The following is a 12,959-nucleotide window of genomic DNA, read 5'->3' as shown; positions in this document are numbered from 1 at the left end:
CTTGTTCCTTTTATTAGGAACCCTATTTAACAAATAGCAAGCCGTTAACATAGCTTCTCCCCAAAACCCTTCACTCAAACCAGAGTAAGATAACATGGCATTCACCATTTCCTTAAGCACTCTATTTTTCCTTTCAGCCACACCATTTTGTTGAGGTGTATATGGTGCCGTAGTCTCATGAATGATTCCTACGGATTGGAAAAATACAGGATCATAATATTCACCACCTCTATCTGTACGTAATGTTTTAATCAACACATTCTGTTGCACTTCAACTTCAGTTTTATAAATTTTGAATTTATCTAAGGATTCGTCCTTAGCGTGCAGCAAATAAACATAGCAGAATCTAGATGCATCATCTATGAAAGTGACAAAATATTTTTTTTATGTCCTAATGATGGAGTAGCATGCAAATCACATAAATCACTATGTATCAACTCAAGAATGACAGATTTCCTTGTTATACTTTTAAAAGGTTGCCTAGTGATCTTTGTTAACATGCAAGTTTTACAATTTTCTACATTTTTATCAAAAACAGGAATTAAATCATCTTTAGACATTTCATGCATTCTTTTATAATGTACGTGTCCTAGACGAGCATGCCATAACGATGAATTGATAACATTCGAAGAGGACATAAATACAGAGCCAGAATCATTAGGAACTCCATTCAAATTCATCATAAACATACCATTATTATAATATCCAAATCCTACAAACACACCAGACTTCGATAAAACATATTTATCGGATTCACACACTTGCTTGTATCCAAGCTTATTTAATACAGGACCAGAAATTAAATTCTTACGTAGTTTAGGAACATACAAAACATTAAACAAAGTAATAGTCTTTCCAGAACTGAATTCTAGCACCACGTTTCCTTTGCCTTCAACGGGAGCGAAGTGATCATCTCCCATGTAGAGGACAGAACCATCTTCCACTGGAACAAGAGTCTTGAACCAGAAACGATCCTTGCAAACATGTGTTGTAGCGCCAGAATCAATCCACCACGCGATAGCATCATCCTGCACATAGAATGCTTCAGAATTTAGTGAAACCGAATGTTTAATCAAACTATTCAAATCACGAATTGATTTCTGACCTTGGTTTTCGGATTGGTCCTTAGACCCCTTTCCTGAACCACTTGCATTCGCGTTATCATGCTTTTTGCCGGAACGACAATCCTTCTTGAAGTGGCCTGTTTTGCCACACTTCCAGCATTCTAGTTTCGGTTTCTTGTTAGCACCGAAACTGCCCTTATTGTTCTTGAAAGCACGCTTTTTTCCTTTGTTTTTGTTGTTACCGTTCTTACCACCCTCTTCGACCATATTAACCGAGGGTCCAACAATTTCTTTGCCTTTTCCTTTGTCATCCTCCTGCGCTCTTAGAGATTCTTCTATGCGCAAGTGACTTCCAAGTTGGATCAAAGACAGTTCGTCTTTTCCATGCTTCAGATTGTGTTTGAAATCCTTCCACGAAGGAGGCAACTTGTCTATGATGCTTGAGACAGATATTGTTTCATCCATCTTCAATCCGTGTTGTGTGAACTGTCCAAGGATTCGGAGGAGTTCATTGAATTGTTCCATGACAGACCTCGATTCAACCATTTTGTAATTGTTGAAATCGGTTACCAGAAACTTTTTACTGGATGAGTCCTCTGCCATGTACTTGGATTCGAGACAATCCCACAATTCCTTTGCAGATTCTATGCTTTGATAAATATCAAATAAGGGATCAGACATACCGTTAAGAATGTGCCCTCTGCATATGTAGTCGTCGTTCTCCCATTTTGATCTACGTCTCAGATTTTCAACTGTGTCTTCCTCCAGAAGTTCTAGAATCGGTGTAGACAGGACATGCACCACCTTCAACATTGTCAACATGAATGCATCTTCTTCTGCCAACGCCTGAAGTCTTGTCCTTGAAACTTGTCCAATTTTCCGAAGTTTGTAGTCATCTCCTTGACGGTGATTCCTCCAGCCATGATTATCATAAAATACTTTGTTCGTTTGTTAGAAATTGGGTATGATAATCCTGGATAACTTCGAAGAATCGTGTTCGTACACTTTCCGAACAAAGTATTTCGACCCTATTCTTGCTTGGGTTCACGAAATCTTTGTGGGGATAATTCTTGAAGAACAATTTATTTCTGGCAAAGAGAGATGTTCAGGAATGTAGAGAGAAAGTTTGATTTCGTTATCCCACTTCAAACTGAGGCCAAATGACTCCTTATATAGGAGATGAATAACAGAAACCGAAAAGACGCAACTGTTCAGAAACGGTTACGTCGGTTGGGAAAGGATTCGAAATTCAAAAGAAAATGTCGAACGTTGGAACCCCGTTTCAATTATTCGCATTCAATTATACGTTGACTCGACGAGCGTGCACTCCGCACTACCCCTAACTCGCTTCCAAGCTTTAACGCATAATTGCATCGGCCTATAATAAATCACATTACTACTAAAATACATTGATGATACTAAAATCACCAACAAATGATGGGAATTTATCATCAAAACAATCCAGATCTAGCCAGAAGATCGAAGTAGATTCAGCCAGAGAATCGAAACAAAGGAGATCTAGCCAGAAGATCGAAGAAGATCTAGCCAGAAGATCGAAGTCAGGTCTAGCCCGAAGACCGGAAATAGATTCAGCCAGAGAATCAAAACAATTCAGATCTAGCCAGAAGATCGAAGTAGATTCAACCAGAGAATCAAAGGAAATAGATTCAGCCAGAGAACCGAAACGAAGGAGATCTAGCCAGAAGATCGAAGAAGATCTAGCCAGAAGATCAAAATCGTATCCAGCCCGAGGATCAAAATTAATATCCAACCAGAGGACTAAATTGAGTATAGGTTCAGCCAAAGGATCGAAACTCCAGATTAAGCCAGAAGACTGATTCAGATCCAGCCAGAGGATCGGAAGAAAAATAAACAGCGCGGTGTATTTCCGCGTTTTTGTGGTGTTCTCGGAGCGCAAATTTTTGGTCTATCTTTGGTATTCAATCACAGCTCACCCCGTTTGTCTGATAAGCTGTTCGCTTTCATCCTACTCGGGTTAGCTGATGATTGAATAGGGGCAGCTGTAACACCCCAAAATTTGCCCTCCTCATTCATGCATTTATTTAGCATTTCATATTGCATTTCATCATGTCAATCAGAATTAGATCCAAGAAACTTTAAAAATAATAATAAAATAATAATAATAATAATAATAATAATAATAAAACGAAAAATAAAACGAAAAAATAAAAAAAATAAAAATAAAAATAAAAATAATAATAAAAAAATAAATAAAATATAATAGAAAAAACTTGGACTTGGACCTCTCTCATTTGAGCCCACAAAGCCATGAAAATCAGGTTATAAAAGAGGGAGATCAGACAGAAAAAGGAAGAGAAGCAAAATACTCTGAGGTTTCCTTGGAACAAAACCCTGGATAAAACCTGAAGAGAAACCTGACAGAGAACTCAGAGCAACCCCCAGGCAGCTCTGAAAAATTCAATCTGACTCACACACTTTCATCTCACGCAAACCCTAACATTGCCTTGCAAACCCAACCGTGCCATTTGATTTCAACCGGTCTCTCCCATCAGGTTTGCCTCATTCCCATGATTTTATGCTCATAATTTGGATCATCTGAATGTATGAGGTATGATGGATGAATTTCATTATGTTTTTGCCCACGGGTTTAATTATGCATGAATGGGTGAAACCTATGCCTTGAATGTTTAATCACATGATTTCTGAAATGTATGCCACAGGGTTTGAGGTTTCTGAAACCATACTGTTATCCATGAAAAAAATGCTTATCGTGTTTCACTAACCCTTTTGTTGAGTTTTTGTGAGGGCTCACAGACTCTTGCAGAGATGGTTTGCGTGGTTTTCCCACTTTATTTGTGGGATACCCCCTGGAGGTTCATTCCGATTACCTGTACTGACTCACCTTTCTTTGATGGCATTAGCTTGGGATATCCTTGGGTTTCTTACTCCTTTAATTGTTGTTACTTCGGATCTTTATCCGTGTGGTACTTTTACCTCTTTTCCGCATTTTATCGCTTTCTTAGCTGGAAGACCTCGATAGGAGGCATTTGTTTTCTTTTGTTTATTTACTTCTGATCCCCTTGTTGGCACATTTACTTTATACATGTTTGTTTTGTATGTGTTCGTATCCCTGCAGGTAGCGCGGTTCCTTCGTCAAGGACTGCCTTTTTTCCCTTGAGCATCCCAAACCCTAAAACCCAAAGCAACACGTTAACTCCTTCTACTACAGGCGAGTAAGTCTCCAAAGGTCGAGCATCCGGTAGATTGCGTAGTGACGTCGTTCGTCCAAAACCCAATCCATAACCCCATAGTTAGCCGAACTACGTTTTGCTCTGATTCTCAGGCCAGATGAGATACGTAGGCATAAGACGCGATGTCTTAGCGAGCACAATTACCCTTAACCCCTAGGTAGCCGAGCTACGAAGACTCTGATTCTCATATTCAGATGAGATACGTATGTAGTGGATGCGACATCCGCGCGAGTCATTTTCATTTAACCCTTTTTTTTAGTAAATAACACATTAGATAAACCCACACCCTTTAGACAAGAACTACAAAAGTGGATCCCGTAGAGTACTACGGATGCGTAGGGGTGCTAATACCTTCTCTTCGCATAACCGACTCCCAAACCCAAGATTTGGTTGCAAGACCCCGTCTTGTCCTTTCCTTTTTAAGGTTTACTTCGAGCGTTTCCTTTCCCTCATTTGGGATGAATAACGCACGGTGGTGACTCTTCTGTCATTTTCTTTCACCGGTTGTTTTTTCGCGCACTGTATTTTTCAGGTTGCGACAACCCCAAGTAGTGGCATAGGAAATTAACGTTCTATACATTGCCTAACCCTACTTACGTTGGAATACAATGAATAGAAAGCTCTGAGTAGTGGTTAGTGAGTTATTTCGTGAGGGATCGACTATAAAGATTTTGTTAATTTATCGTGGGATTATAATAATAAGATCATTCATACAAGGCATCAAACATCAACAATAGAGGAATATGGGATTATAAAACACAACCTGGACACTTTCGTGATTCTATGTACTCGCTTATTTACTTTTTGAACTAAAAAACGACCCCCATCCCCCCAATTTGACTAGTTTTTATACATTGCACACATTTTGTCTTGCTTGAAGGTAGTCCCTATGGATTCAATCTTTTTTATTACTGCGACATTATTGGTACACTTGGCGAGAAGTCATCAAGTTTTTGATGTTGTTGTTAGGGACTGTTGATTTTTCAACAAGGCGATGTTTGTGCAACGTTTTAATTTTAGTCTTTTTGATTTTTTTTCTCTAGTTTATCATAGTGATACTGAGGTATTTTTTGTTTGTGTATGTGCAGTTCACGATTAACATTAATACCATTGGATCCAGAGATTGAAAGAACCGCATGTGCTTGCAGAAAAGAAGTTAGAGAAGCAACTCTAGACGATAGAATATCAGTAGAAGAGAAACTATCAAGTTCTTCTGACTCTGAAGAGGAAGTCACCATGGTAGTTGCATAACCCCTAACTATGGGGGACTACTGTAAAAGAAACAATGAAGGACAAGTTTTTAGAGGGTTTGTAACAAAAGACCCTCCTAAGTTTGATATTAAAACTATGTACTTTCAGGTTTAAGAGAAAATATGTTCGACGGGAACACAATTAGAGACCTATGGACGCTTCTACGAAACAGCTTAAATGTGCAAACCAACTGATGTCACTGAAGATCAAGTTAAATTGAGGTTGTTTTGGTTCTCACTAATTGGAAGGGAAAAATATTGGTTATTTTTCCTTCTGAATGGTACTATTCGGACTTGGAAGGAATGAAGGATAAATTCCTAGAAATATTTTTACTACTACAAAGTTTACTGAGGGACGAGTAGAAATTGTGAATTGTGAGCAACAGGAAACTGAGTCACTTTATGACTCTTGGGAAAGATTCAAACTTTTGTTACGCAGATGCATAAATCATAATATAAATAATATGGAACAAATGTAAAATTTCATCAAAGGTCTCAAGAGTCAAACTTGCATGTTGCTGGATGCTTTCGCGGGAGGTATTATCCGTCAAATGGTCGAACCATAAGTAAAAGACCTTATTGAGAAGATGTGTATGAATGAATACCGTTCCAAAAGCAAAAGGTTGGTCAAGATGGAAACTATGAGAACGCCTAAAGGTATGTTAGTTATTGATGCTCATATTACTCTTTTAGCTCAGATTGAATTGTTAAATAAAAAGCTAGATGAAAGTAGCTTAGGTAAAGCTAACGTGAGCCAGGTACAAGCACTTAGGTGCGATTTCTGTGGATGAGAATATGTGAATGGAAGGTGCTCGTTGGAAGGGACAAGTGAGGAGGTCCAACTTGCAAATTTTCAGAAGAACAATCCGTATTCCAACACATACAATCTGGGTTGGAAAGATCACCCAAATTTTCATTGGAAGAATAATCAAAACTAAAATGCTAACTAAGGTATGCAACAAAGCCAACAAGCTCTATTTCAAAGGAAGTTATCACATTTGGAATAAACCTTGCAAAGTTTCATTAAAGTGACTCAAAGTAGCTTTGATCAGGTAAATAAGAACCATGAAATTATAAGTAGAAACCATGATGCGTCAATCAAGAATTTGGAGACACATATTGGTTAGTTATCCATACAAATAGCTGCTTTGTTAAGCTCATATGGAGGATTCATAGGTAACACTGTAGATAATCCTAATAATGAATCATGCAAGGTTGTGAAAATGAATTTTGGGGTAATTACAAAAAAGGGTGAATGTGAGATAGTTAAAGAGGATGTAATTGAGAAAAAAGAAGGTGGAATTGAAAAAGAGGGGAGTGGAAATCAAGGTGACAAAGAGGAAAGAGGAGGTACCATTGATCAACTTCTAAATAAAAAATCTCCTTGGAGGAGAACAAAGAAGAAAATCCTGAATGAGCCAAACCCATCTTTACCAGATTATATAAAACCACCATATCCCATCATTAAGAAGAAACTGGTACATGAGGAAGAGGTTGGAATGTTTGAAAAATTTAAAGAAGAGTTGACAAAACTTCAGGTAAGTATCTCTTTTCATAAAAATTTATAATTAATTTTCAAGTTTGCTAAGTTTATGCAGACATTGCTGAAGGGTGGAAAACAGAATTTGACTAAAGAACAGGTCAACATGGTAGAGAAAGAGAAGATGGCAGAACCTCAGGAATTTCCACCAAAGATGAAGGATCTAGGAAAGTTTACCATAGCTTGCCCCATTGGTGGGTTGAAAATCCCACATGCTTTATGTGACCTAGGATCTAGTATCAATGTCATACCGCTGAAAAAGTTTAATGAATTGAACATTGGAGATATCTTACCGAGCAACATGACGCTAACTTTAATCGATTTGTCTGTTACACATCTGATTGGTATTGTACAAGATGTATTAGTTCATGCCGATGGTTTGACCCCCCTGCAGACTTTGTGGTAATTGACATGAAAGGAGATTCAAGAGGGTCAGCGATTCTCGGGCGCCCATTCTTGGAAATCGGGAAGGCAAAAATAGATGTGGAGACAGGTGAACTTGTTTTGAAATTCAATCAGAAAAAGGTGGTGTTTAATGCATATGAACGGACACCATATTTTGAGGATCTAGATACATGCTAAAAATTGGAAGAAAAAGGTAGTAAAGTTCAAAAAGGAAGGACAATAGAAGTTTTCACCAGCGTGGGGGTATCCCTTGCGCCTGATGTGTTTTAAGCATAGGACGTGAAGCTAATGATGGAAAAGAAGTGATGGATGGGAGGCAACCCATCATTTATAATCAGTTTTTGTTTTGTAGAATTTACTTTATTTTTATTCAAGATCATCCAAAAGATGAATTAGATACTCAAGCATTACCCTTCCATGATGATATGTGTTTGCTTTAATAAACAAGTTTCTAGTTGTTATGTTTTTCCTAGATTTTCAAGTTTAACACTTTAGCATTGAACAAATGATCCAAAAGACACTTGATAATCACAATAGCAACTAGAAACTTGAAGGCGAAGGATGAAAAAAGAATCAACAGACTTGTACTCAACCTAAAGATACCTCATATAGTAAGGTTTGAGCCAAATAACTTCCATTGTTCACTTTTCTTTCTTTATAAGTGTATACATTCATTATTATTTTATCTAGTTTGATCTATTTCCGATTAAGTTATCTGGTTTGAGCGACACACACTGAGGTCGTTTTTTGTTTATAGCTTTGAGTTTGTTTTTAAAACCATTATGTAGTAATATGTGTATCCATTGCTAACCACTTTGAGCTTTAGCCTTTCTTTCGGTGGCGTAGCCTAAAATTCTTAGCCATATGACTTGAAAGATATTTTCTTTCCATCCTCTATTTGGAGTTAGGTAGAAGTATAGTTCCTAAATTGTATGAAAAAGATTAGTTTTAGGGTTGCTTTTGGAAGTTAGCAAAGTTTTAAGTTTGGGGTACTAGAGAATATTGGCCAAAAATTTCAAATTTTTGAGAAAAAAAAGAAGTGGAAAAAGACACTTCTTCAAAAAAAATGAGAAAAGAAAAGAATATTAGTATAAGAAGGAACAAAAATCTCTAGTACCGTCAAAAAGGAATAAAGAGATATGTTGATAGAAGGATAACTAGATACCTAACTCCAAAGGTTTAAAATTACTTTCCTAAAAATATCCTACCCAAATATAAACCAAGTTACAACCTGAAAAGACTTATAATGTGTGTGTTATGATTTTTGTGATGAACTCTATTAGAACATGATCAGGATAAGTATAATTGATTTTGCATGTTGATTGAGAGATCACCATATCCATTGAGTGAGTTAAAGTGAGCTGAGAGATAGGTTGAGTACTCATCAATGTTGAGGACGTTTTCTGAATTCTCCAGATAAAAGTTGGAAGCTAGAACAATTGTCAGGTAAAATAAATATTTAATTTTGTGATGTTCGATTTTTATTGTATAACTTGTGTGTCTGTTGAAATATGCAGTTGCAGGCGAGTTACTTGTGGACAAGCAATAATTCAAGTTTGGGGTTGTGATGATAGTCTGTCATTGCATAAATTTCGTCGAAGAATTGGAGCAAAACAAGTGAATGATGAGCCAAAAAGAAGAAGAAAGACCAAAGAATGGGGAAAAATAGCTAAGTGTGAAGATTGTGGACTTAGTGAAAATCTGAGTGAAAAATGAGCAAAAAAGGACGCAGCTTCGGAAATAATCACATGCACCATCGTGCAGTATCACACGCACGATATGGCCATAAAAGTTGCATCGCATGCACGATGCAAATTATCACGCGTGTGATGGTCACTTTTTCTGGGCTTTTCTCACGAGTTATGGTCCATTATGAAGAAAATAAAAGGGGATTTTTTGTACTTTCACAAGGGTTACGATTTGGAGAGAGAAAAGCACGGTTTTGAGAGCACAAATGGTAATTTTTAGAGAATTTGAAGCCATTTAAGGCCATTACTTCAAGGGAGTTCATATGTTATTTCCATCTATCAATTATGGTGTTGTTAATTTTATTATGAGTAGCTAAGCTCCTCTAGGTTAGGTTATGTTATGATGAACCTATTTCAATGTTGTTGGATTCTATGTTGATTTGGCTTTGTATGAACCTTTTGATCTATAATGTCATTCAATTGCTTATTGTTCTTAATGTTTTTTATGTGAGATGCTATTTTAATCTTATCTTGGGCACATAAGGAATACTGACCATTAGTTTAGGGAAACTGTTGTACTTACGCTGCTTGAATATGAATAGGAGACCCCGAGTAGTGGCATAGGGAGTTAACCTTCTATACAGTGCCTAACCCTACTTACGTTGGTGAACTAGGGATAGAAAGCGCTGAGTAGTGGTTAGTGAGTTATTTCGTGAGAGATCGGCTATAACGCTTTTGTTAATTCGTCGTGGGATTATAGTGATAAGATCATTCATACAAGGCATAAAACATCAACAATAGAGGAATAGGGGATTCTAAAACACAACCTGACCGCTTTCGTGATTTTGTGTACTCACTTATTTACTTTTGGCACTAAAACTTCCCCCCCCCCCCCCCCCCCCCCCCCACAATTTTTACTAGAGTTTATACATTTCACATATTTTGTCTTGCTTGAAGGTAGTCACCGTGGATTCGATCTTTTTTACTACTACGATATTATCGGTATACTTGTCGAGAAGTCATTAGTCTTTCATTATTAACATCAATAGGTTTCCATTCATGAATCTCTGGGAACCACTTATCTAACCAATGTCGAGCCTCCTCCACAAGGATCTTCAGTTCTCCTTCTTGCTCTTCTTCTAGTAAGCACAAATTAGTCCTTAGTGGAATAAGTTAAATAATGAAGTATCCTTATGTATAGAAATCTTCTTGAACATTATACGTCATTCTCGAATTTTCCACAACCTCGACAAACTCCTTCTTGAACATTATCGAGTTTTCCTCTATAATGTTGAACTCATGGTGAGCGAACATTGGTTTTTTTTCTTTGGTTTTTCCACCTTTAAACTCTTCCGCATGGTTGGCATTATATCTCCTTTGAGTATGATTGTTTACTGTAACATGCGCATGCGACCTCTGTCCTCCTCTATCATACTGATGTTGGGCAACAAATGGTTGTTTACTTGTCTTAGAGCTCTACCTTTCTTCAACGTGCTTCTTTCCAAACCTCTTATTTACTTTAACATACTTCTTTAGGTCATTTAATTCATTTATTCATACCATTTCTATCTGGCCTGCCTCTTTGGAATCTTGGAATGTTGGTGTGGATTTTCCTGCTTCCTAGTATGATGTTGTCTAGCTTCATTGCCAAGAGTTTTTCATCTCCCACCATTCTAAATCTAACAAAATTGTACCTATTACCTCTCTTGTCTATCTTAGGAAGGATCACGACTTCTTCAATCACACATAGTCCTTGAAGATGGGGTACACCTCCTTTGCACCAAAGTCATCATGGATTTTAGTGAAGAAAAAAGTTGATAAACTGGACTATATGAATCGACTTCTTCTTCCCTTCGCCATGTCCCACATATGATTGTTTCCATATCGATGACTTTATCTTTGTCCTGTGACTTTTTTTTGTCATCGTAGGTTATTTGTGTTTTGCTCCCTGTGTTATCTCTACTCTTCATTCTTTTTCTCTCCATGATAGATGAGAGTATATACATTGGAGTCTCATTATTTTGGGCTATAAAATTTTAACATGTTTTCTCCTATGCTTGACGTTAAAATCTTTATGATATGACATATTATATACGTAGAGTCTAATTTTTAAATATGGTTCAAAGTTTCAACTAGGGAGAAACAATTCAAGGAGTAACCTGGATGTGGAAGCAAATTTGTAGACAATGTGATCGAATAATATGGATTTATGTTGGATTTGTTGGGGATTTTTTCAAAAGGGAGCATTGAACATTGTGAAATTTCTTCTTTTAGAGCAACACCTTTGTGAGAGACACACCACATATTCACCCAAAACCTTAAGGTGATAAGTGGGTGGATTATCTCACTTATAAATGATCAATTCTCCGTATTTTCAAGCAATGTTGGGACTATTACCCACACTACTCACATTTGCTATATTCTCAACACTCCCCCTCAAGTGTGAATCCAAAATGCTCCTCTCAAGTGTGAGTCCACAATGCTCCCCTCAAGTGGAAGTTCTTCCTACTTCCACAAACTTTTGTATCGCACAAAACGTTTCTTACTCACCACCCTTGTGGCGTCGTTGACACTCTTCAACGATATATTTTTTACTCATCACATTTGTGGCGCCGTTGACTTTTGATACAATAAAGCGGTCTCTTTCTCGAACCAAAGGTTCATGATACCATGTGTTGGGGGAATTTTTCTCTAAGGAGTATTGAACATTGTGATATTCCTTCTTTTAAATCAATACATTTGTGAGAGACACACCACATATTCACCAAAAACCTTAAAGTGGTAGTTGGGTAGATTTTCTCATTTATAAATGTTCAATTCTCCATATTTCTAAATAATATACGACTATTACCCATACTAATCACACTTGCTATATTCTCAATATGAGGTAATTTCATTAGGTCTCCCAAATTCTACTACTCACGCCGTCTCATAAAAAGTGTCTCATTTATATTTTTTTTTTCTGTCTCAAAATAATTATCCTTTTACAATAGTAATACATCATTTATTATTATTTCTCCACTATCATACCCCTATTTATTACCTTTCATTTTATTCAACAATATTTTTAATTATAACTATAGGGATATTTTAGTAAATAATATTAGTTTTATCATCAAAATCTACACATCTAGGACCCGTTTGTTTTGATTTTTTTTAAAAATGATTTTTATAATATTATATATTTTAGTGTAAAAATTTTTACAAAGAAACTTTTAATAGAAGTTTCAAATGAAAATTTGATTTGAATAGTTATTCTTAAAATGTTATTTTAGGTATTTCATCATTTTATCGAAACTTTTTTTGGATGTCAAATTTTCAAAAAAATCACTTAATTTTGAAGCTATTTCAAATAGCTTTTCATAAAAATCATTTTTAACATACAATTTTTTGAAAAAATTGTAATTTTGACTATGTTTTGATCTTCAATAATGTATATTTATGTTATAGAATGAACAATTAATCTTTTAATTTATAAAAAATAAATTTAGAAAAACTTATAATATTTTGAAAAACACTTTTGTAGAATCCATTTTCAAAATTACAAAGAAAAAATCTATTTTTTTTAAGTTAAAACAAATTGGCCCCTATGGGCCCGTTTGTTTTGACTTTTTTTAAAAATGATTTTTATAGTGTTATATATTTTAGTGTAAAAAAAATTTACAAAGAAACTTTCATAAAAGCTTAAAATTAAAATTTTGTTTGAATAGTTATTCTTAAAATGTTATTTTAGGTATTTTATCATTTTATCGAAACTTTTTTTGGATATCAAAATTTCA

Source organism: Lathyrus oleraceus, chromosome 4 (genome assembly GCF_024323335.1).
Source record: "Lathyrus oleraceus cultivar Zhongwan6 chromosome 4, CAAS_Psat_ZW6_1.0, whole genome shotgun sequence".
Taxonomy (NCBI): domain Eukaryota; kingdom Viridiplantae; phylum Streptophyta; class Magnoliopsida; order Fabales; family Fabaceae; genus Lathyrus; species Lathyrus oleraceus.
This window is presented reverse-complemented; position numbering follows the sequence as displayed.